The sequence below is a fragment of the Sus scrofa genome, chromosome 16 (assembly GCF_054392235.1).
Source record: "Sus scrofa isolate SSC_HxYL_T2T_F1_AM1 chromosome 16, Sscrofa_HxYL_maternal_Yorkshire_Landrace_v2.0, whole genome shotgun sequence".
Taxonomy (NCBI): domain Eukaryota; kingdom Metazoa; phylum Chordata; class Mammalia; order Artiodactyla; family Suidae; genus Sus; species Sus scrofa.
In genome coordinates, this window is record NC_139398.1 from 59,050,064 (window position 1) to 59,075,158 (window position 25,095).

Sequence of the window (25,095 nt, forward strand, 5' to 3'; positions counted from 1 at the left end):
CATATCCAGAGAAAACCATAATTTGGAAAGCTACATACACCCAAAATGTTCACTGTAGCACTTTAAAACAGCCCAAGACATGGAAGCAACCTAAGTGTCCATCAGTAGATGAACAGATAAAGAAGATATGGTATATACCTTATATATATATGTTTGCACTGGAATAGTACTCAGCCATAAAAAAGGATGAAATAATGCCATTTGTAGCAATATGGACAGACTTAGAGATTATCAATAGTAAGTGAAGTCAGAGAAAGATAAATTTTAAATGATATCATGTAAATGAACTTATCTACAAAACAGAAATAGACTCAAAGACTTTGAAAGCAAACATGGTTGCCAAAGAGGAAAGGTGGCAGGAGGGATAAATTAGAAGTTTGGGATTAACATATGCACACTGCTATAAATAAAATAGATAATTAACAAGGACCTACTGTATAGCATGGGGAACTCTATTCAACAACCTGTAATAACCTACATAGGAAAAGAATCAAAAAAGGGTAGATATCATGTATATGTATAATTGAATCACTTTGTTGTATGCCTGAAACTAATACAACACTGTAAATCAGCCATACTCCAACATAAAATAAAAATTCTAAAAAAAAAAAAAAATTGTGGAAACAAACTAGTATGAAAAATGGGTGAATCAGGAGTTCCCGTCGTGGCGCAGTGGTTAACGAATCCGACTAAGAACCATGAGGTTGCGGGTTCGATCCCTGCCCTTGCTCAGTGGGTTAACGATCCGGCGTTGCCGTGAGCTGTGGTGTAGGTTGCAGACACGGCTCGGATCCAGCGTTGCTGTGGCTCTGGCGTAGGCCGGTGGCTACAGCTCCAATTGGACCCCTAGCCTGGGAACCTCCATGTGCCGCGGGAGCAGCCCAAGAAATAGCAAAAAAAGACAAAAAAAAAAAAAATGGGTGAATCAGAATAAGATGCTCCACTATTCCCAGCAGCACTGGCAACCTATTCATTGAGAAACCCAATAAAAGTCAATTCAGGACCCAATTCTTAGCCTACACCACAAGCTATGCATGCCCCATGAGAAAGGGAATTAATTTACACTTTACAGATAATATATCCTTCAATTCCTCAGGAGCATGGCCTAATTGCTTTAATTCGTTTCGTTATCTATAAGTATAAGAGTACTTTTCTGGTAAGGTTGGTGGAGAGTTAAATGAGACAATATATATAAAGTGTCTAGAAAAGCACCTGGTTAGGTTCTCACCAAATGATAGCTGTAACCAAACTCAGTTCCAAGATACCAAAAGTTATGTGACCACAGACGCTATGCCCCCTGGTTAGCTTCTGCTTTTTCTTATTTTGAAACAAAGAAAGCAGATTTTTCTTGAGCCACACCAGCTTGAGAGAATCTAAGTTTAGCTACTAGCACCAGAAGGTCACTGGGGAAAAAAATCCAACCTTGAAAAGAGATCTAGCAACATATCCAACAAAAAACATAAATTTGATCAGAATATCAGTAATCCTAAAGACTGTAAATAGGTCAAGTTCCCTAATTAAGAGGTACAAACTTTCCACATCCAAGATATGGAAGCAGCCTAAGTGCCCATCCATTGATGAGTAGATAAAGATGTGGCATATTACCACAATGGAATACTACTCAGCTATTTTAAAAAGAATGAAATCTTGCCATTCTCAACAACATGGATGGACCCAGAAAGTATCATGCTAAATGAAGTAAGTCAGAGAAGGGCAATTACTATGTGATTTGACATACACAGAATCTCAAACACAAAACAAATGAACCAAACAAAATAGGAGCAGAGTCACCAATGCAAAAAACAAACTAGTGGTTGCCAGAGAAAAGGGGGGTGAGAGTTGAGAGGAAACAAGTGAAGGAGATTAAGATAAAATAAGTCACTGGAGTTCCCATCGTGGCACAGCAGAAATGAATCTGATTAAGAACCATGGGGTTGCAAGTTTGATCCCTGGCCTCACTCAGTGGGTTAAGGATCCGGTGTTGCCGTGAGCTGTGGTGTAGGTTGCAGACTCGGCTCGGATCTGGCATTGCTGGGGCTGTGGTGTAGGCCAGCAGCAACAGCTCTGATTAGACTCCTAGGCTGGGAACCTCCCCATGCCACGGGTGCGGCTCTAAGAAGACAAAAGACAAAAAAAAAAAAAAAAAAAAAAGAAAGTCACAAGGATGTACCATACAGCACAGGATATATAGTCAACAATATTGCAATAACTTTGCATGGTGACAGAAGGTAACTAGGTTTATCGTGGTGACCATATTGTGATGTACATAAATATCAAATCACTATGTTGTCACCTGAATCTATACAATACTGTACGTCAATCAAAATTCAATTTTTAAAAATAGACAAAAAAATAAAATAAAAAATGGAAACTTTCAGACTGTTTTTTTTAAACAAAGCAAACTCCAACTGCATGTTGTTTAAAAGAGATTTATCTAACATAAAATAATACAGAAAGGTTGAAAATACACCGATGCCCAAAGACAGACCAGGCAAATACCAAAAAAAGAAAGCACTATAGTAATATTAACATTAGCTCATACAGCATTCAAGGCAAAAAGCTCTATACGGTACCAAAAATGCTTGTTTCATGTAGACAGACAATAGATTCTTCAAAATGTATAGCAACCGTGAAACTTTTCACTCTCGGTATCATGGCAGCAGATACACAAAGAGTAACAGAGTGTTCACAACGTGTCAGATGGAGTTCTAAGTTCTTTTCCTATAACAACTCACATAATCCCCCTCCCCAGTCTTATAAAGCAGATGATGTGACTTTACAGGTGAGGAAATGTGTCAAGGCCGGCGGGCTTGTGAGGATGGAGCTTCTCTCCAAACCAGGCAGATGGACCAGCTGCAGTGCTCCTAACTTCTCCACTACCCTCTCTTCAAAACATAAAAAAAAAAGGAGTATTAGAAATGGAAAAAAAGAATTGTCAAACCCATAGGTAGAGTGGGAAATGTTAACAAACCATGCTCAAAATTTGTCATGTCAGATGACTAAAAATAAGTGGAGAAAAGATGTGACTAGCACTCACTACAAGCTTGACTTCATAGCAAATCATTCTCTCTCCAACGAGGAAAGAACACATTCTTTTCAAATGTCCATGGAACATTTATTGAAAATAAAGAAAGAGAAAGGTCATTTAATAGTCCGTAAAAAATTTCTCAGTAGGTTTCTAAAAGTAGACCCTTGGGGGAGTTCCCATTGTGGCTCAATGGTAATGAATCCAGCTAGTATCCATGAGGATGCGGGTGGGATCCCTGACCTCACTCAGTGGGTTAAGGATCGGGCGGTGCTGTGAGCTATGGTGTAGGCCGGCAGCTGCTGCTCCGATTCAGCCCCTAGCCTGGGAATATCCACATGCCGAACGTGTGACCCTAAAAAAAGAGAAAAGAAAAGAAAAAGCAGAACTCTTATAGGATCCCCATCACTGATTAAAATGGAATTAAATTTAAAACCTCACTTTTCTAAATAACTCTTGTGTCAAAACTTAATTTATAAATGATTTGGAAATTATCACATGTTGAAACACTAAATGGAAAATTCTATGGGATGTAGCCAAAACCTTACTCAGGAGAAAATCATATCCTTAAATAAGTTTTTTCCTAAAACAAGAAATGTCTAGAATAAATATTTTTGGAACATTAGACTCAGAAGCTAGAAAAAGAACAACGAAATAAACAAAGGAAACCAATGAATTAAAAAGTTTAAAACAACTAGAATTGTTGAGTACAACTAAGGCTGGTGCTTTTTTAAAAAAAAGCACTAACAGATGTTTGACAAATGTAACAAAAAGAAAAAGTTTGAGAACACATACATTGGCAATGAAAAATTGAATATAATCACAGAGACTATTCTTAATAGAATAATAAATACTACTTATAACTTTAAGACAATAATATGAAAGCCAAAAATATAAACAATTTTCTGAAAAATTACTTGGTTTTCTTAAAAAAGAACAGACATTAAAAGAATTAGCAAACAACTTCCAAAAAAAGTTCCAGATGTTGGCTTTACAAGAAAGCTCTATAAAGCTTTAAGAACTCATTTCACAAGGCTAGTATTACTCTGATATCAAAAATGATCAAGATAGTGGAGTTCCCATCGTGGCTCAGCAGAAACGAATCCAACTAGGAACCATGAGGTTGTGGGTTCAATCCCTGGCCTCGCTCAGTGGGTTAAGGATCTGGCATTGCTGTGGCTCTGGTGTAGGCCAGCAGCTGTAGCTCCGATTAGACCCCTAGCCTGGGAAACTCCATATGCTGCAGGTGTGGCCCTCAAAAGACAAAAGACAAAAAAAAAAAAAAAAAAAAAGATCAAAATAGTAGGGAAAAAACTACCTATAAGTCAAATTAACTTGTGAGTTAATATATAATATATATTATTTATACATACTACTTCTAGGAGATATATATAGTTTTAGTAAATAGAACCAACTACACATTAAAAGAAAAATACAGCACCTCTAACCAAGCTTTCAGGAATTCAAGGATGAATCAACATTAGAAACTCCATCAATGTCATTCACAACATTAATAGGTTACAATAAAAAGCCAAATGATCACTTTGATAAATGAAGAAAATGCAATTGATAAAATTCTTTATTCATTCAAGGTTAAACCTATGGGTAAACTAAGCATAGAAGGACTTAAGTAATATGATACAGAGCATTTTCTTAATCAATAACAGTCTCTTTTAAAAAGTCAATACTAACTGGAAAAGAATTTTGAGTGACTGTTCTATGTTAAAGAAGAGGAGGGAGGGTAGTGGGATGGTCTGGGAGTTTGGGGATGGTAGATGCAAACTACTACGTTTAGAATGAATAAGCAATGAGGTCCTACTGTAGAGCTCAGGGAACTATATCCAAGCTCTTGGGATGGAACATGGTGAAAGAGTTTGAGAAAAAGAATATGTATTGATATGCATGGCTGGGTCACTATGCTGTACAGCAGAAATTGACCCAGCACTGTAAATCAACTATACCCTAATAAAAACAAAATAAATTTTGGGGAAAAAAAAAGAAACTAAAGGTACCTAACAACCAAATACAATGATTAAAACTTTATTGGCTCATGGGTTTAAAAAATAATGATAAATAAAGGCAGCAATAAAATATATTTGGGGGAGAAAATATGTAACAGAGAACAGTAAGAAGTTATTGTCTCTATTTTCCGCAGAGGTCTTATTTATCAATTAAAATCAAGAGACACAACCTCCTCTTCCCCCAAAATAAGTAAAGACTCATGAAGAGAGCAAGTTCAAGAGAAGAAATGAACTGCCAAAAAACGTAAGAAAATGTATTCAGCCTGAGGAGGAGTCAAAGAAATGTAAATTAAAATAACAATAAAATGTCCTTTTACATTCTAAGAGTTGCAGAAGTTGATGAAGGTGTAAATACTCTGCCGGTGAAGGGGTAAATTAGCTTAACTTGTTAGAGGCAATAAATGAGACAACATACACCAAAATTTTACCTAAATATTCCTTATGACCCAGCTGTTACACTTAGAGAATCTGCCCCAAGGAAATAAACAAATGGACAAAAATTAATGTACATGATTTCTTTGTTCAGGCTAGCTTACTTTTTTAATGTTTTCATTAAATCCAAATGACCAATTAAATAAATTTATATATATATGCTTTAAAAGATGTCCATGAAATATTTTATATTAAAAATGTTATATATCAATTATTTGTGGAATCTAAAATATGGAACAGATGATCCTATCTAAAAATAACAAACATACCAACAAAAAACAGAAACACAGCATGACCAAGAAGAGCAGACTTGGGGTTCCAGAGAGGGGGGGAAAGGGGAGGGAGAGGGAAGGATGGGTGTTTTGGGTGTTTCTGGGGATGCAAACTGTTACATATGGAGTGGATGGGCAATGGGATCCTATTGTACAGCACAGGGAAATGTGTGTGATTGGGTCACTTTGTTGTACAACAGAACCTGATGAAACTTATAAATCAACTATACTTTAACAATAACAAAAATTAAAAAAGAAAAAATAAAGAAAAAGTAATTTTCCACTTCAAAAAAAATTTTATAGAAGAGTGAGTCTAATATGATTTTTGTCTATCCAAAAAATATACATGTGCTGACACATATATTAGATGCATAGACAATGTAGACAACAAATTACAAAAACGGTCATGTCTGTGAGTAGAAGTAAGGGGACTTTCAGTTTCTATTTATGTCTAAAATGTTTAGTGTTTCATAATCACACATTATGTTTATAATTAGAACAATACTGCTACTACTAGCACATTGTGGGGAGAGAGAAATGTGTGCCCTCCTCCCTGATGAAGGCAGAGCCTATCTCACTGGCTCCACAAGAAGCACCCAGGCAAAGCCACTGCGATTGGAGTGGAAACTAGATCATGCTGGGCAAAACTTGCTTTGTAAAGTTCCACCCACCTGCGCCTTGAGTCACAGCAGATATTGGCCTTTCTTTAAGGTCACCCTTCCCGCTACCAAAATAACTACTCCCCATCTGGGGACGAGAAATATGTCTCCCCAAGGAAGCCCGTTTCCCAGTCCCCACCCTGCTTTAGCATCAATTCAGGCTCTTGCCCTCTGATGGACCATCTGCTCAGCGTGTCTCTTTCTCCCATTAAGAGCCCACATCATTTTTAAACTGTCTTTAAGCCCAGACTCAGAGGCAAGGGCAATGAGGACATTCCCTAAGTCTTTGAAAGCCGTCCATTGCTGTAATCTGCTTCCCATGTCCCCTCTGTGAGCACATGCATGACTGGAGGTGTCATCATCATCATAATATCTTTGCCCAAGGATCGATTCTTTAAAGCAGGTACTTAGCTGAGGTGCCTGCCAAGTCAGTACAAGTAGAAGCTAAAGGGAACTTGGTCAAAATTATTCCAAGGGGCACAGAGTGTGTCTGGGGCATCGCATACCTGAGGGGGTTCAGGAAACAGGTCTGAGATGCTGGGCGAGCCAGGAAAGACAGACTCTGGGTAATTACATTCATAGCTTGTATACTGTATATGGGTAATTAATAATCTATAAATGTCTCAAATGAGTGCACATATTGAGTTATTTCATCATTAAAAACAGTGGCAGTGTCAATATGGTTCCTCGTAGGGTTCATTAACTGGACAGAGTGTCGAGTCAGCATGGATTTATTTTTTCATTTCTTCCACTTACTCTTTATTTGGTGCCCTTCCATTGTTCATAAGTAGAAGTGGTAATTAATAGAAGGAAAAAAAAACATTTCTCAATTCTTTTGCTGGATGTTCTAGGGAAAGGTAGAAATTATTTATCCACAATCATCTTGCCTAGTCTGCAGAGAACTAAGTGGAAATAAGCAATTAGGTGGAACATTTTGGATTTTAAAACACTTTGGAAAGTATAAAATTCTAAGTAAGCTGTTGTTTTTTCATCTTGCACCGTGTATATCTGACCTCAAAGAGATCTTTAGGCTAGAGAAATCACTACATAGGGCAATACAAAACTCTAGCTTGCCAGCTGTACTTATCTTGAGAAAAGTTCTCCATACCTTGGTCCCACCTCAGAATATGACAGGCTTCCTCAGCATCCCTAGGCAAGAGCCGTCAGAAGAACCTAGGACATGAGGCTGGGTTCCAAGACAAATGGAATATTTGATAGATAAATAGATAGGTGAAGATGGACAGATGAACAGTTGGACGGATGATGAGAAAAACACAGATAGGGAGTTCCTGTTGTGGCGCAGCAGAAACGAATCCCACTAGCATCTGTGAGGAGACAGGTTTGATCCCTTTGAGTCGGGGATCTGGCTCGGATCCCACATTGCTGTGGCTGTGGTATAGGCTGGCAGCTGTAGCTTCAATTCAGCCCCTAGCCCAGGAACTTCCATATACCTCGGGTGTGACCCTAAAAAGACAAAATAAATAAATAAATAAATAAATAATTTAATTTAATTTAATTTAATTAAACAAAAAAAAGAAAAACACAGGTAGGTCAGTCCTCTCCTCCTTCCCTCAATCCATACTTGTGTATCCAAGCCGGGATCAGTGTCTCCCACCCTCAGAGAAGAACCTTACTTCTTCCCAGGACTAGGTCTTCTCTTGTCCTCTTGATCTCTCTGCCTTCCGCCTCCTCCCATATATGCTCCAACATCTGTTCCTTCGTTATTGTTTCTTTTTTCTTCTTGGGCTTTTTAGGGCCACACTGCAGCATATGGAAGTTCCCAGGCTAGGGGTCGAATCAGAGCTACAGCTGCCAGCCTACACCACAGCCACAGCAATGCAGGATCGGAGCCACATCTGTGACCTACACCACAGCTCACAGCAACGCTGGATCCTTAACCCACTGAGCAGGGCCAGGGATCGAACCCAAGTCCTCATGGATACTAGTCGGATTTGTTACTGCTGAGCCACAATAGGAACTCCTCTCTGTTGAATTTTAATCTCTCTCTCCCCAAGCTCTTCAGCCTACAAACATCTTCAATTCTCCTGATTGCTAATATACACACAGAATTCCCTCAACCAACTTTCCCTCAGGCTAAATTCCATTTGGTCACCTCACAAGCTTCTTTAGACGGAGTCCTCCACATGCTACAGCCTCTTCTCGGGCTCCTCCACCTCACTCCTCCTCCAAGTGCAACCTGTCATGCACCTTCCCCTCCACACCCCCACAAAGGTCCACAGCCCCTTCCCCATCCCAAACTCCATGGCTTCCTTTCCCTTTAATATATAACCACTGCACTTTGCCTTAAAACTGTCTACTCCCCTATCTTCTATGATAATTCACTCTATTTCTTCTTCCACCTTTCCAACAATCTTTTGTGGTTTTTTTCTTTAATAAATATTTATTGAGAACTTATTCTGCACCAGGCACTAAGTTAGATGTACAGGGAACACAAAATGACTAAGATGTTGACCTTACTGCCAAGAGCCTAAAGAAAAATACAGTTACAGGAACAGATGAAGTACAATAAAATATGATAGGTATGACCCATCATTCACTCATTGATTCAAAAATATTATGGAGCAACTCTTACATGCCAAGCACTATGTGCTAGGGAGACAAATGTGAGCAAAACTGATAAAAAGTCTGCCTGTCTTTAGTGTATACCAAAGGAGAAGAAAAACAAAGTTATGTATAAGGAATATATAGTAGGTCAAAAAATGTCATGGAGAAAAATAAATCAGGGGAGGAAAATGCGAAGGGCTGGAGAAAAGGCAGATTTGTAGTTTTCAATGGAATGGTCAGGGAAAAGCTTACTAAGCAAGACACATTTGCACAAAGATTTAAGTAGATGAGGGAGGGAGACATGGGAATATCTGAGGGAAAGGATTCTCAGCAGTGAGAACAGCAAATGCAAAGGCCCTGAGGTAGAATCATATCTGCCGTGTGCCAGAAAGCGAGCAGATTGATAGAAGATGAGGCGAGGAAAGTATGGTTGAGGAGTCTGTAGACCATTCCAGGACTGTGAGTAAGATAGGAAACGACTAGACAGTTTAAACAAAGGATTAACACAGTTTGAACTAGACGTTACAAGGATTCCTCTAGCTACCATATATAATGAAGACTAAGGGACAGGGGCAGAAACAGAGAAACCACTTAGAAGGAGGCCACTGCAGTAGTCTAGAAAGGAGTTGATTGTGATTTGGAATATGGGAGCAGTGAAAGAGATATGAAATGATTCGATTTGGGGTATTTTTTTTTTCTTTTTAGGGCCGCACCCACATCATATGGAAGTTCCCAGGCTAGGGGTTGAATCAGAGCTGCAGCTGCTGGCCTACACCACAGCCACGTCAAGGCAGGATCTGAGCCAAGTCTACGACCTACACCACAGCTCGCGGCAATGCCAGATCCTGGACACACTGAGCGAGGCCAAGGATTGAACCTGCATCCTCATGGATATTAGTCAGATTCATTCCACTGTGCCACAATGGGAACTCTGAAACAATTTTCTTTTTTTTTTTTCACCCCTTGTTTTTTTAGGACCACACCAGCAGCATATGAAAGTTCTCAAGCTAGGGACTAAATTGGAGCTGCAATTGCTGGCCTACGCCACAGCCACAGCAACAGGCAGCTCACAGCAATGCCAGATCCTTAACCCACTGAGCAAGACCAGGGATCAAACCTGGGTCCTCACAGATACTAAGTCAGGTTCTTAACCCGCTGAGCCACAACAGAAACTCCAGACCATATTTAATGATGGACTGCAATCAAGAGCTTCCCAGAGGTTGGGGATATTCACAGAACCCACAAAGTGCCCTTTAATCAAATGGGCCCATCTGTGGAGCCAGCTGCCTTGTGATGACAGTACTAGTCAGGTAAGACCTTTCCTGGCTCCATCCCTTCTTTCCCCAGCCCCTCCCATCTCCCACCTTGAACTTGACCTGAAATAGTTGCTTCCACCTCCACATAAGGAAGGAGAAGTGTGACATATATTGGAGAAAAAGAAAAAAAGCCAGCCAGGTCCCCTTTTTCCCAATGCCTCCAACTAACCTTCAGCAGGTCTGAGCTAGGGGAAGAGGAAAAACACTAACTTTTAATGAAATATACTGATTCTCTTATTATACTGACCTGACCTTCTGTGAACTGGAAGGAACCAGAAAGCTACTAAATTGTCTTTCATCCAGGGGGAGGGAAGAATGAGCACAGAATAAATGTAAAGGGGAAGTAGAAGGAAAAATAATAATAAAGTTATTTCATTGTTATAAAGTCATGTTTGTTCCATGGAACATTTGTTTTTGGAGACTAAAATGAGCAACAAATGCTCTTAATGGCAAAGGCCAGTTAAAGAAGCAAACTTGAGTCTAACCAATAATCGATACATCCAGTCCCCAGCAGAGCTTGCAAGAACATTCTTTAAGGGTTAAATCTGCAGGGAAAGGCTGTCCACTGAAAAAAGCCTGTCTCTTAGACACAAACCTGTTAGCAGCTGGTGGGAAAACAGACAGTTTTGTTGTTGTTTTGCTTTGCTTTGATTTGTTGTTGCTGATTAAGGTTTTGAGAAGCAGAAATCTTGCACTAAAATTTATGATTTAGGAGTTCCTGTTGTGGCTCAGCAGGTTAGGGACACAACGTTGTCTCTGTGAGGATGTGGGTTCAATCTCTGGCCTCGCTCTGTGGGTTAAAGATCCAGCATTGCCACAAGCAGATGTGGCTCAGCTCCTGCATTGCTGAGACTGTGACTGTGGCATAGGCCAGGAGCTGCAGCCCTGATGCAACCCCTAGCGTGGGAACTTCCATATGCTGCAGGTGCAGCCATTAAAATACATACATATATATATGATTTAGACAGCTTCTTCACACATAAAGATAATCCTTCACTTGCCATTTCTTCACTTGATTGTTTTTCCCATATTGTTCACATCAAGCCTTGCCAGTTGATTTATTCTTACCATAATACACTGGTACATTTGCTGTTTTGATTATTATCTCCTATTTAAAGCTGACTTGGCACTTTCTTCCTAAGCCCTGATTTCTAGCAGCTTATAAATTTTACAAACAAATTACCTTTTATTTATCAACCTCTTTCTCTGCCCAGCAGCGAATTTTTTGGAAGGTTGGCAGAGAAGGCACCAATACTGCTTTTTAAATGAAACATTCTAAGGAAAAAGATATTGCCTTTGTGGGAAAATATAAGCCAAGAGGGTGCTCTCTTTTAAATTGTTGCGTTACTTATAAATAAAGAAATAAATACAATTTAGGAAATATAAAGCAAAATATATGTGGTAGTCCTCTAAAAAACAGAATTCATTCCTTCGAGGCAGTATTTTGCCAGAATTTCACTTCTTCTGATACAGAGCTTCTCTGCTGGATGTTCAAGAATAGTCATAATTCCCTAACCTCATCAAGTTATGCAAAAAAAATAAATAAACTGGAAAGTTCATTATGATTTCAGGAGTGACATTTGACTTACATCAGAGTGAGAAGCTGTCAAACTCTGGATTGACAGCATCTTCCATCAGCAAATGCCATACAAAGATATTAAGGTCTCCACGAGGGGCACAGAGTCAGTGTGCATAAATAAACTCCATGGAAGAAAAGCTCCGACCTGTACTGAGTACTTCCTCTAAAAGCAGCAATTTACCTTTTTCTTTCATTCAATCTTCGCTGGCTATTTCAAGACAAGCACTGTTATCCCCACTAAGCAGAGAAAGACATTAGGGGGCAGAGAATTGTAACTTGCCTGAGTTCACGCAGTCATTGTGGAGTCATCTGAGCCAAATCTATTTCTCTAAACCATAGCACATTAATTTTATGGGAGTTTTTTTAATGGTGTTTTTTTTTGTTTGTTTTTTGTTTTTTTTTTTTTGCTGCACCCATGGAATATGGAAGTACCCAGGCCCAGGATCAAATCTGCCTCACGGCAATAACCCAAGCCACAGCAGTGACCATATGTGGTCCTTAACCCACTGAGCCACCAGGGAACTCTAGTATTTTAATGTTAGATAATGCTTTTGACTGTTTCTTCCTTCTCATCAAAATCTATTACCAATGCTTCTAAAAATCCTAACAACAGCTGATGAGCAGGTAAGATAAATATTGAAAAGGCTGGAAGTCAAGAGCTCAGCTAGCTAGAGTTCTGGATGATGGCCGTGGAGGTAAGAAGCATGGCCATAGGGCCCAGGAGTCAGGAGATTCTGGGTTCCTCCTCCATTTCTACCTCTCCTGCTTACTCATTGTTTCAACCACTCTCTCAGCACCCAAGAGTCCAACCCAAGCAGGATGACTTCCATTCACAGAAAAGTAAACTGAGAACTTCAATCACTCAGATTCACACAGTGAATTCTATTCCAACTTCTTCATAACTAGACAATGGTCAACCTGAATTAACCTCATCCGGAATGCCAACTATCACAATTATAGTTGACCCTTGAACAACATGGGGGGTGGGCAGGTGGGGCTGTTAGGGGTACTGACACTCTGCTCAGTCAAAAATCCATAAAAACAGCGCTCCATGTCTGTGGTTCCTCCATATCTGTGGCTCCTTCAAATCCCCAGTTCAACGCCCATGACTTCAACCCACCACTGATTGTGTAGTACTGTAGCATTATTTAGTGAAAAAAAAATCCACATATAAGTGGACCTATGCAGTCCAAACTTGTATTGTTCAAGGGTCAACCATTTCTGGAATGAAAAAAAAAAATCCAGAACACAGAATGCCCAATTATGTCTGCAGTCGCAATAACACCACCCATTACGGGGATTAAAAATTCTGAAATCCTCAAAGATTATCCCCTCACCAAAAAAAAAAAAAAAAAAAAAAAAAAAATCCCATGAAGCTAAAACAAGTAGGTCTAGATGTAAAAATAATACGTTTTTAATAGTGCCCCCAAAAAACCAAACATCAATGATAAAAATATTAAAGAATTTTACTGAGGACAAGAAAATACCCCAAGAGATTTTGACTTTCAATCTGAAAAAAAGTAACTACCTTATGCAGCAGTTGTATAGGCTGTACCCCCCACTTTCTTGAGAAAGAAAAAAGGAGTTGGAGTTCCTGTCGTGGCTAAGTGGAAACAAATCTGACTAGCATCCATGAGGACACAGGTTCGATCCCTGGCCCCGCTCAGTAGGTTAAGGAGCCAGCATTGCCGTGAGCTACAGTGTAGGCAGCAGATGTGGCTCGGATATGGCATTGCTGTGGCTATGGTGTAAGCTGGCAGCTACAGCTCCAATTCAATCCCTAGCCTGGGAACCTCCATATGCTGTAGGTGTGGCCCTTAAAAGACAAAAAAAAAAAAAAAGAGAGAGAGAGAGAGAGAAACAAGGAACCGAGCTCATCTCAGGGAAGACGCAAGATAGTATGTACCAAGATTTTTCCTGGGATATTACATGCTTAACCTAAAGTGGGCATCAGTTTTCTTAACTTTCCTATATGAACCCTTTTCTTTATTTGGGGAATTGCACACTCTGAGTTTTGGTGGGTAAGACAACCTCCCCATAATGGAAATGAAAATGTTAGCTATCTCTCCCATGAGGGAACACCCATGAAGCAAACTTCAGAGCCTCACTCAAGACTTGGTACAGAAAACTCCCTCACACTGAGTGTCTCAATCCTTCTTTCTCTCTTTTTCTCTCTCTTCTTCTCTGTTTTCCTCTCCCTCTCCCATACTAGTGACAACAGCAGAAGCTGCAAGGTGAAGTTCCTGGCACAGAAGTTATGTTTAAAACTGTTCTACCCAATGGAATACTACTCAGTCATAAAAAAGAACAAAATAATGCCATATGCAGTGACATGAATGGAACTAGAGACCCTCATACTAAGTGAAATAGGTCAGAAAGAGAAAGACAAATACCATATGATATCACTTATAGCTGGAATCTAAAATATGGCACAAATGAACCTTTCCACAAAAAAGAAAATCATGGACTTGGAGAACAGAATTGTGGTTGCCAAGGGAGAAAGGGAGGGAGTGGGATGGACTGGGAATTTGGGGCTAATAGATGCAAACTATTGCCTTTGGAATGGATAAGCAATTAGATCCTGCTGTATAGCACTGGGAACTATATCTAGTCACTTAAGATGGATCATGATAATGTGAGAAAAAGAATGTACCTATGTATGTGTGACTGGGTCACCTTGCTGTGTAGTAGGAAATTGACGGAACACTGTAAATCAGCTATGATGGAAAAAAACAAAAATCATTTAAAAAAAAAAAAACTGTGCTACCCAATCACTATAGTGGAAATACTTTCCTTATAGTGCCAGGTCTTTCATATATATTAAGGCATTATTTCTGAAACCTTAGCCTCAGGACTGGGTGCCTCCTCTCAGAATGGCTGTCATCAAAAAGAGCACAAAATAACAAACGTAGATGAGGATGTGGAGAAAAGGGAACCCTTGTACACTGCTGGTGGGAATGTAAATTGGTGCAGCCACTGTGGAAAACAGTATGCAGTTCCACAAACAACTGAAAACAGAACTACCATATGATCCAGCAATTCTACTCTTGGGTATATATCAAAAAAATTGTCACTAATTCATAAAGACACATACACCCTGGTGTTCACAGCAGCATTACTCACAATTGCCAGGATATGGAAGCAACCTAAGTCCAGAGGAATGGATCAAGAAGATGTGGTGGTATTAAAAAAAAAAAAAAAAAAAAAGATGTGTATATAAACAATGGAACACTATTTAGCCATAAAAAAGAATAAACTAATGCTATTTGCAGCCACATGCAGGGACTAGAGGTTATTATGTTAAGCAAAATATGTCATACAGAGAAAGACAAATATTTTGTGATATCACTTGTATGTGGAATATACAAGAGAAGCACAGATATAGACTCATAGATACAGAGAACAAACCGGTGGTTACAAGTGACAGGGGGAGAGGCGATGCAGGGGTAGATCAATGAGAGGTACAAAGTATTGGGTGAGATAGAGTACAAGGATGTTTGGAACAAGAAGGGGAATATAGTCAATATTTTGTAATAACTATAAAAGGAATATAACGTTTAAAATTGTGTAAAAAATAACATTTTAAAAATTGTATAAAACATAAAATTTTTTAAAGTTTTTAAAAAGGCTGGATGTCATCCACCCTGTATACAATTGCTTGAATGTCCTCTATCCTTAATAAGCCAAAGTCCATTTCCATTGCTTCCAACCAAGAACTGCAACTGAATCAAAACCCAATTCCAAAAGTACTTGCCTATATAACCCACCAACTTTCTATATCGGATGGCCTACATCATGAAGAAAAGATTCAATTATATTTTATAGACTCCAATGACCAGGATATAGAATGTAGAATTTAAGAAAATTTCCATTTAAAACAAAAAGTTGGGGAAAATGGTTTTCTTACTTAAATCAAATTATCCAAAATAATAATTATCCAAACCATTTATGCCAAGCTATGCTATAAACTGAGGATCTTGAGGTTTTACTGTAATGTGATGTATAATATAATGTATAACACATGTGCCATATGAAAGAAACACTCAGAAACACCCAGAAGGAACGTGTGTGACATGCATTTTGTGTGTCTGTATGGGAAGCAGAAGGGATGGGGGAGGAGAATGTATAAGAAGAAGAAGCAGGAAATGGTTATAAATAACTCCATCACTGATTTGAGTTATTTGAAGAATTTCCAATATTTCAAAATTCAGAACTCTGAGGTGATACCCCAATGTGACTTGTAATTGCTGCTAAGGGCCAGAGTAGGCTAAGGGTTGGGGGAACAATTGTGAAATGTCTCTTATTACAACTTATATCCAGTTTTTTGTTTTGTTTTGTTTTTCCACTGCACCTGCAGTATATGGACGTTCCTGGGCTAGGGATCAAATCTGACCTGCAGCTGTGATCTACACCACAGCTTCAGCAATGCCTTAACCCACTGCGCCACACCGGAGATTGAACCCATGCAATCAGTGTCAGCAGCAACCCAAGACACTACAAAAACACTGAATCCTTAACTCACTGCATCACTGCAGGAACTTCTCTAGTTTTTTTTAAAAGAAAAAAGTTTACCAACAGTAAAATTATGTAAGACTAATTGGACCATTTATCCCGATTTGATTATATCAAAACACCTGGACTTCAAGGGTACAAAAAATAAGTCTTACAAACTTGTTTGTCTATAGCATATATAAAAAACACAATCTTTTCTTTTTTACCATATTCAATTCTACTAGGCAGAGATCTAGAAACAAGAAAACCCTTTCTGTCCCTTCAAGCAACAGTAGTCTATAATACAACAGGGTGTTCAAGCTTCTCAAGCATTCAAGAAAAGCCCATACTTCAAAAGGAACCCTGAGATCAGTTTGAAGCAAAAGCAAAGGGAAGACATTAGATTAAAAGGAAATGAAGGGAAGGTTGGGGAAAAAGGTACATTTCTTTGAGTCAGAAGGCAAGTCATTGTTGATGGATGTTAGGACTGAACTGAATTCATTAATCAAATTGATCAAATTGTTCAATGTTGTTTTCTTTTTAAAAAAAGGCGGGGGGAGGGGATTTAATGCTTTGATGGAACTGACCAGATAATTAAATGGATGGTCAAGTCAGACAAAAAAGTCCAAGCAGGTGGCGTAGCAAAAAAGCTCAAAGGAAAAGATCCTAACAGTAGCTGGAAAAGCCAAATGAATTCAGAATGAAAAAACAATGTAGAGAAAAAGGAAGAAGGCAAGTGATGGAACAATTGCTCCTGGAGGGATGTGAATTGTGTTGGGCAAATGAAGACTTCTGATTAGCTCCTGGCTGTGCTGTTAATAAGGTAGAATTCTCTGGACTACCTACAATTGCAGCAATTTTCAAAGCATTAGAATGTACACAGGATGAGTGAGTGATGGGTCCAAGCAGGTGAATGAAGAAAAAGAGTCGATAATACATTTGTAATGAAATAAAATTGAAAGTAAAAACCAGCCATGAAATATTGTCACCAAGTAAAACATGGGGTGGCAGAAGAGGCATCCTGCAGTCACACAAGGAAACCCTCCCGGCAGCACATATAGGCTGGTTCATAAAAAAGAAAAGCACTCCCCTGTGCTTTTCTAGCTGTGTTTCAAAACAAATGTTTTGAAAGGGTTCATTTTTAAGAGTTAATTTTACTTTTTTTTTTTTTTTTTTTTTGGTCTCTTTGCCATTCCTAAGACCGCTCCTGCAGCATATGCAGGTTCCCAGGCTAGGGGTCTAATTGGAGCTGTAGCCACCGGCCTACACCAGAGCCACAGCTATGCAGGATCCAAGCCATGTCTGCAACCTCCACCACAGCTCACGGCAACACCAGATCCTTAACCCACTGAGCAAGGGCAGGGATCGAACCTGCAACCTCATGGTTCCTAGTCGGATTCGTTAACCACTGAGCCCCAATGGGAACTCCTAATTTTACTTTTTTTTTTTAAGGAAACATGTCACACAAGGATATTTTCTGGGGATATTCCAAATTATGTAAAATGGGGAAAGCCTGGCTGCTACTGCTTTATTCTAACCACCCCTATGAAGGGTGACATGAATTTGACCAGTCAGCAGTTGATCTGCAAGGGCCTGTGGAGTACCTAGGTGTCCCGCTTTTATAGATGCTGGGATTACAGCAATAAGCAGAACACACAAGAATCTCTGCTCTGATAGGGCAAATCTTCCAGTTGAGGGGAGAGAGACAGGCAAATAACACACACAGAAGGTCAGATAGTCGGGAATGCTACAAGGAAAAAGAGAGCAGGAGTGGGACTGGTGGGATTGTTGAAGCAAGGACTGCTTTGTGGTCGTACGCGAGCAGGGACTGACAAGGGGCTGAAAGATGACCTTGGGTCCTGGATTTCCTTCACTTAATTTTTGAATTGTGGTAAATACACAGAACACAAAACTTATCATTGTCACCATTTTTAAGTGTACAGTTCAGTTGTGTTAAGCATAGTCACGTGGTTGTGCAAACCCATCTCCAGAACTCTTTTTTGTTTTACAAAACGAAATCTCTCTCTCCCTTAAACACCCCAGCCTCCATCCTCGCTCCCTTGGTGACCACCATTCTACTTCCTGTGCCATGAATCTGGTTACTCTAGGTACCTCCTCTAAGAAGGAATCATACAGTCTTGGTCTGGGTCTGGGCTTTCTGTGGCGATGAATGTACACCACAATAAAGTATGTGATGAGATCAGTCTTGAGGATCTCACAATACAAAGAGGATGAGCTTGAGGGGAGAGGTGACTGGGTGATCTGCCAGGAACACACAGAATCCTGGAACCCCCTCCTCACTCCAGCCCATGGGGTGGTACATGGAGCACTCACAGAACCTGGCCTCCCTTGACTCTTGCAGATGGAGATGTGGAAAGTCCAGGGAGTGTCTTCCTACCAGAAGTAAGTGGGACACGGGGCTCCCTCTCAACTGCCCAGAAATGCAGCTATGAAAGGGCAGGCAAACACTCTCCCGGCACGGGGAGTGCATCCTCCAGCACGCTACATGGAGCACTTGGTTTGGTGTGCTGGGAAATAAGGCTGTACCAGAAAGCAGATCAAGATCAAGTCCTGACTCCTACACTAGATCCCTTGTGTCCTTGGGCACAACCCAATTTTCAAGGCCAAATTTTCCCCATCTTGCAAAGGAGTCCTTCCTTCTTTGTCTATCTTCTCCACTAAAATGTAAGCTCCTGGACATCGGGGCCTCTGTTTTGTTGATTGCTCTGCCCCCCAGAAAGTAGAAAAGTACCTAGTGCAGAACATGGCACTTAATAAATATTTCTTGAATGGATTAAGGAGCAAATGAGCCCCTGTTATCTGCTTAGCAATGTGGTGAATGATGAAATGAAAGTATCTAAGACATCTGAAACCAGAAAACAATGCAATACCAAACTAAGTGTTGCTAACCGCAGGTCTTACTTAGGATGGCAGAGAGTTGCTAGCATAGATAAACAATGGGTAACTTAGATAACGGAAAGAGAAATGTGGCCATTTCATAAGATGATTCCACAGAAAGAAGCAATTTAAGCTGGGCTGTAAAGGATAGTTTGGTTTCAAGGAAGAAAGAGAAGTGAGAAAGTCCTCTTGGGTTGTTAAAAACTACATTCAAATAGGGCAGGAATGAATGACAGAGAGAAATCCTTCCCACAGGCCTTTTTTCTCTCTACACCCTCTTCCTGGGAGTTCTACTGGGGGCATGTTGGAGTTGACGCGCCTACAGGAGATAGCTAGCTTGCCTTTGGAAATGTGCGTTTGGAGCTCAGCCTAGAGCTCTAGAATTGGAAGTCATCCACCGAGAGGTAATAACTGCCATGGACACCCTCCAAGAAATCACAGCTCTCCTTAAAACTTATCCTAATACCCTACAGCTTTGAATCTTTCAAACAGAAGATGGTATTCATGTTGAGAAACAATCCACGTATTCAATCTCAAACCCAGCCATGTAGCCGTATTGCAAGACCACGCAGATCCAGACTGTTCCTCAGGTCTGTGCATGCCCAGTCTTACTTAAACACGGGCACCAGAGACCAGTTTGGACCAGGAGGAACTCACATCTCAGTTTGTCCATGACTGCTCTTGTTTATACCTATGGTCCCAGCATAATTATCAACAGTACCCCCTTGGACTCTCAAAAGCATCCCAGTTTAGATGATAAATTATACAGTCAATCTACTAGGTCTCCAAATAACCAATTGCTTGAATAAGCCATTCCCCGAATGACCAATTTGCCTAATGTAATTAGGTGTTTGAACTTTCTAGTTCAGTTGATTGATTTTCATTTGCCTTCATAATCCCATTTTAAGAAATGTTTGGAAAGTCTCATCTGCCGCTCTGTAACACTTGAACTGGACACTGAAGTCTCTTGGTCTCCCTCTCCACCTGTGCCTCAGTTTCCCCATCTCCTTCTAATTCTGTCCCTGTCTGTAACAGCAGGGAGCAGGGACAGGGAAAAACTGAATGTATTCCTCTTACAAATATATTCTCCTCATGAATATATTGTTTTAGGAGTATATTCAAGGAAAATATTCTTTTACAAATATATTCTTTACAAATAGTGCCTTCTTATATTCTTAAATGTGAAGTCACATTATTATCATCCTTATGAATAATACTAACAATGAAAAATATGTTTACAACAATTCTTCTTTTGAAGAATGTATCCCTACTAATTTATTTTTAATGTGGTCCTCAGAACCCCTCACCCACATCTCTGAATTTCCCCTGCTTTCTGTCCCTCGAGCTACTGAAACACTGTTGAAAAGCCCTTAAAATGCTGTTAGAAGCTCAAAAAGAAAACCAAAACTAAATAGTACAGATGACACAAATAAGCTTGGTGAATTAGTCCTTTAGTGAAATTGGCCATGCAACAAATAAGCTGTCAGCAAATTGGCTTTCAATGAATTGACTTTTAGCAACCTGACCTATGACCCTCCTGACCAGCCCACCTAAAATAAGTTAGCCTTTACCCTACCCCTCACCTCAACCCCACCAAAATTCTCTCTTGGATGATTTGTTTCATTTTTTAATAATTTTAGCAAAACAGAATATAATTGTGTTTGCTTAATGATTTCTACTATCCACACTTAGAGTATCCTCATGAGGCCAAGACGTCTTTGATTTTATTCACCAGTGATTCTAGAGCCTATCACAATCTCTTGCGCATAAGTAGATGCTCAATAAACATTTGTTGAATAAGGCAACAATAAATAAATGAATGAATGAATGAATGAATGAATGTAGAAGAAATCCTGAGAGAATCTCGAGATTCATGATAAAAACAAGAATCCCGGAGTTCCCGTCGTGGCGCAGTGGTTGGCGAATCCGACCATGGTTGGGAACCATGAGGTTGTGGGTTCGGTCCCTGCCCTTGCTCAGTGGGTTAACGATCCGGCGTTGCCGTGAGCTGTGGTGTAGGTTGCAGATGCGGCTCAGATCCCGCGTTGCTGTGGCTCTGGCGTAGGCCGGTGGCTACAGCTCCGATTCAACCCCTAGCCTGGGAACCTCCATATGCCGCAGGAGCGGCCCAAGAAATAGCAACAACAACAACAAAAGACAAAAAGACAAAAAAGACAAAAAAACAAAACAAAACAAGAATCCCCATCTCAGTTTTTCTTTTTCTTTTTAAGGCCACACCTGTGGCATATGGACGTTCCCAGGCTAGGGGTCAAATCGGAGCTGCAGCTGCTGGCCTACACCACAGCCACAGCAACAGCAGATCCAAGACCATCCAGGACCTACACTGCAGCGTATGGCAACGCTGGATCCTTAACCCACTGAACGAAGCCAGGGATCGAACCCACATTCTCACAGAGACAATGCTGGGAACTTAACCTGCTATGCCACAACAGGAACTCCCCTATCTCAGGTTTGACCACCATCAATCCAAGTACCCACCTTTGCCAATGAAAACTGAAGAGAAGCTATTATGCAAAACATTTTTTAACTGGGCATGAAAAGAAAAAGGGAGGCAAAGTGATTCAAGGGATGAGCAAACTTTAAGCCATGTTTTAATCAGACAGAACCTGTTTGACCATCTGAAATCAGAATGCACTCGAGAAAATCTCAACCCCAGATGTTCCAACATTGCCCATTTAGTACAGTGCTACTTGAGAGCAGATGGTGATGAGTCAGGACTTAACAAAGACCTTAATGGCTCTCCTGCCAGCCTTCGGGCCATCATTTGCATAGGAAGCAGATTTGGCTTGGCTGCCGATGGTGATCGCCTCTCACCCACTTGGACATGACTTCATTTTCATGTCTTCATTTTCCATCTCTGCCATATGCAGTCATAACCTTCTGGGAAATTCTGTGCCACAAAAATATAAAATAAGAGTAAGTCCCGATCATCTGAAGCACTCTTTTAATTACGACAGACCTCCTCATTAGAAATTCACTTTTAATCAGTCTAACACATTGGAACTAGTGTGACGTGGTTTCCTTTTCACCCATTCAATATCTCAAGTCAGAAGTTTATAGCATTGCATCAGGGCAATTACAAGAAGGGAGGCCATTTTTAAAGATGCATATAATTTTACTGTGGATTCACACTGTTTATGAATCAGGTTTATAGGCCTCGTCTCACCTCTAGATGCACTTAACATCGTCAGAAGGAGAGAAGAAAGACATTTCACAAATGAAAGTAGAACCTCTTTGGAAACAAATCGCCCAATGCTAACAAACACAGAACCATGTATTTGCACTTAGCGATTTACCTGGGTTGGCGGGGGGCGGGGGGGGGGTGAGGCCAACAGGAACAAGGTCTTCATTTATCTGCCATTTCTACTCACTGAGGTCCAGCCAACAATGTATTTCCTCAGGAAAGGACAGGAGACAGAGGGGCTGGAGAAGGATGTTATTCATTGTACTTTCTGAGAGCAGAGGTTCAAGGGACACAGCAGGAATCTTGCAGTCTCACTTTCATCCTATCAAACCCCTTGGAATTGCCAAGCCCAAAGTTCCTATAACCAAGTCCCGGCACTGTCCAACTTTTTTTTTTTCCTTTCTTTTTTTCTTTTTTTTTTTTTTGCTTTTTAGGGCTGCACCAGCAGCATATGGATGTTCCCAGGCTAGGGGTCGAATCAGAGTTTCAGCTGCCAGCCTACACCACAGCCATAGCAACGCAGGATCCGAGCCACATCTGCAACCTACACCACAGCTCACAGCAATGCCAGATCCTTAACTCACTGAGTGAGGCCAGGGATCAAACCTGCAACCTCATGGTTCCTAATCAGATTCATATCCACTAGACCACGATGGGAACTCCCCATTTTCCAACTTTCAAATACCCAATGTTCCAACAATGTTTGGCCTGTCTCCTTTGTTTCTAGAAGTCTTAATAGTTAATTTATCAAAGGAGAGAAAGTAAATTATAAACACTTGAGCAAAATCTTCCGTTTCATAACCTTGCTGCCTAGAGGGATGCTGCCAGTTTTACATAAGACACTATTTTTGTTTTTGTTTGTTTGTTTTATGACACCATTTTTGAAAGTGTAATTCCAAACCCATTAGAGGATGGTAAATTAATATGATTTTAATGAAATAGAATAGTATAAAATAGAAAATATTAAATTGTGTTCTACATAATCTATTTCTATTTCAATATTATGTGTGAGGAAGTATATGTTAACAACAATAAAGTTATTATTAGCAAAGCTGGAGAGGGTGTGGAGAAAAGGGAACCCTCCTACACTGTTGGTGGGAATGTAAATTGGTCCAGCTACTGGGAAAACAGTATGGAGATTCCTTAAACAGCTAAAAATTGAGCTACCATATGACACAGCAATCCAACTTGGGGGCATATATCTGGAGAAAACTATAAGTCGAAAAGCTATATGCACCCCAATGTTCACTACAGCACAATTTACAATAGCCAAGACAGTAAAATGAATCTAAATATCCATCAGCAGATGAATGGATAAAGAAGATGTGGTGTATATACATAATAGAATATTTTCGGCCATAAAAAAGAATAAAATAATGCCATTTGCAGCAACATGAATGGACCTAGAGATTATCATACTTAGTGAAGTAAGCTAGACAAAGACAAATATAATGTCATTTACATCTGGAAGCTTAAAAAAAAAAATACAGGAGTTCCCATTGTGGCTCAGTGGTTAACGAACCCTGCTAGCATCAATGAGTACGCAGGTTCAATCTCTGGCCTTGCTCAGTGGGTTAAGGATCCAGTGTTGCTGTGAGCTGTGGTGTAGGTCGCAGACATGGCTGGGATTCTGTGTTGCTATGGCTCTGGTGTAGGCCGGCAGCTACAGCTCCAATTGGACCCGCAGCCTAGGAACCTCCATGTGCCACGGGTGCAACCCTAAAAAGACAAAAAGACCAAAAAAAAAAAAAAAGTTACAAATGAACTTATTTCCAAACCAGAAAGAGACTCACAGACATAGAAAACTACCTTATGGTTACCAAAGGGGAAAAGTGGGGGGAGGTTGGGATTAACACACACATACTAATATATATAAAATAGATAACCAACAAGGAACTATATATAGCACAAGGAACTAAGCTCAATATTTTGTCATATGCAGATATATCTATATATAACTGAATCACTGCGCTATACACCTACAAACATGATATTGTAAATCAATGATATTCTATTTTTTAAAAAGTTTTTTAAATAAAGTTATTACTAGGAAATGCTCAAATAATACTTGATTTGTACCAGAGACTGTGCCAGGGATATTTACATGCATTAACTCATTTAATCTTCAAGATCATTCAATGAGATGGAACTATTTTTACCTCAGTTTTACAGTTGAATGAACTGAGACACAGAGAATTTAAGTAATGTACCATGGTGATCCAGTTAGCAAGTTTTGATTTTAAAAAAAAGTTGATAAACCACAATTTAAGGGGATTATATATGAGGTATATCCTAGGTTAGTTCCAATTTCAAATATTCTGTGTAACTGTGCTTATACCATCAGGCCATATGATCTAATGTTTTGCTCAGGAAATTTGGTCCCTGTGTCATATATTCCATTATCACTAATGACACCATCCTTGCCACCAATCGTAACCAGAGAGCTTCTGCCTTCGTTATTCAGTCCCTGGGACAGTTCTCTTGTTCAACAGTCCCAAACCCCTTAAGGTGAGAGTTAATTTTTTTTTTTTTTTTTTTGGTCTTTTTGCCATTTCTTGGGCTACTCCTGCAGCATATGGAGGTTCCCAAGCTAGGGGTCGAATCAGACCTGTAGCTGCTGGCCTACGCCAGA

The 25,095-nt window shown here is 39.9% G+C and overlaps 1 long non-coding RNA gene across 1 annotated transcript in view; it reads right to left on the minus strand.

The window, feature by feature from the left end:
- LOC102159645 (uncharacterized) overlaps window positions 1-25,095 on the minus strand; it is a 594,616-nt gene that overhangs the window by 452,442 nt on the left and 117,079 nt on the right. The window lies entirely within an intron of this gene.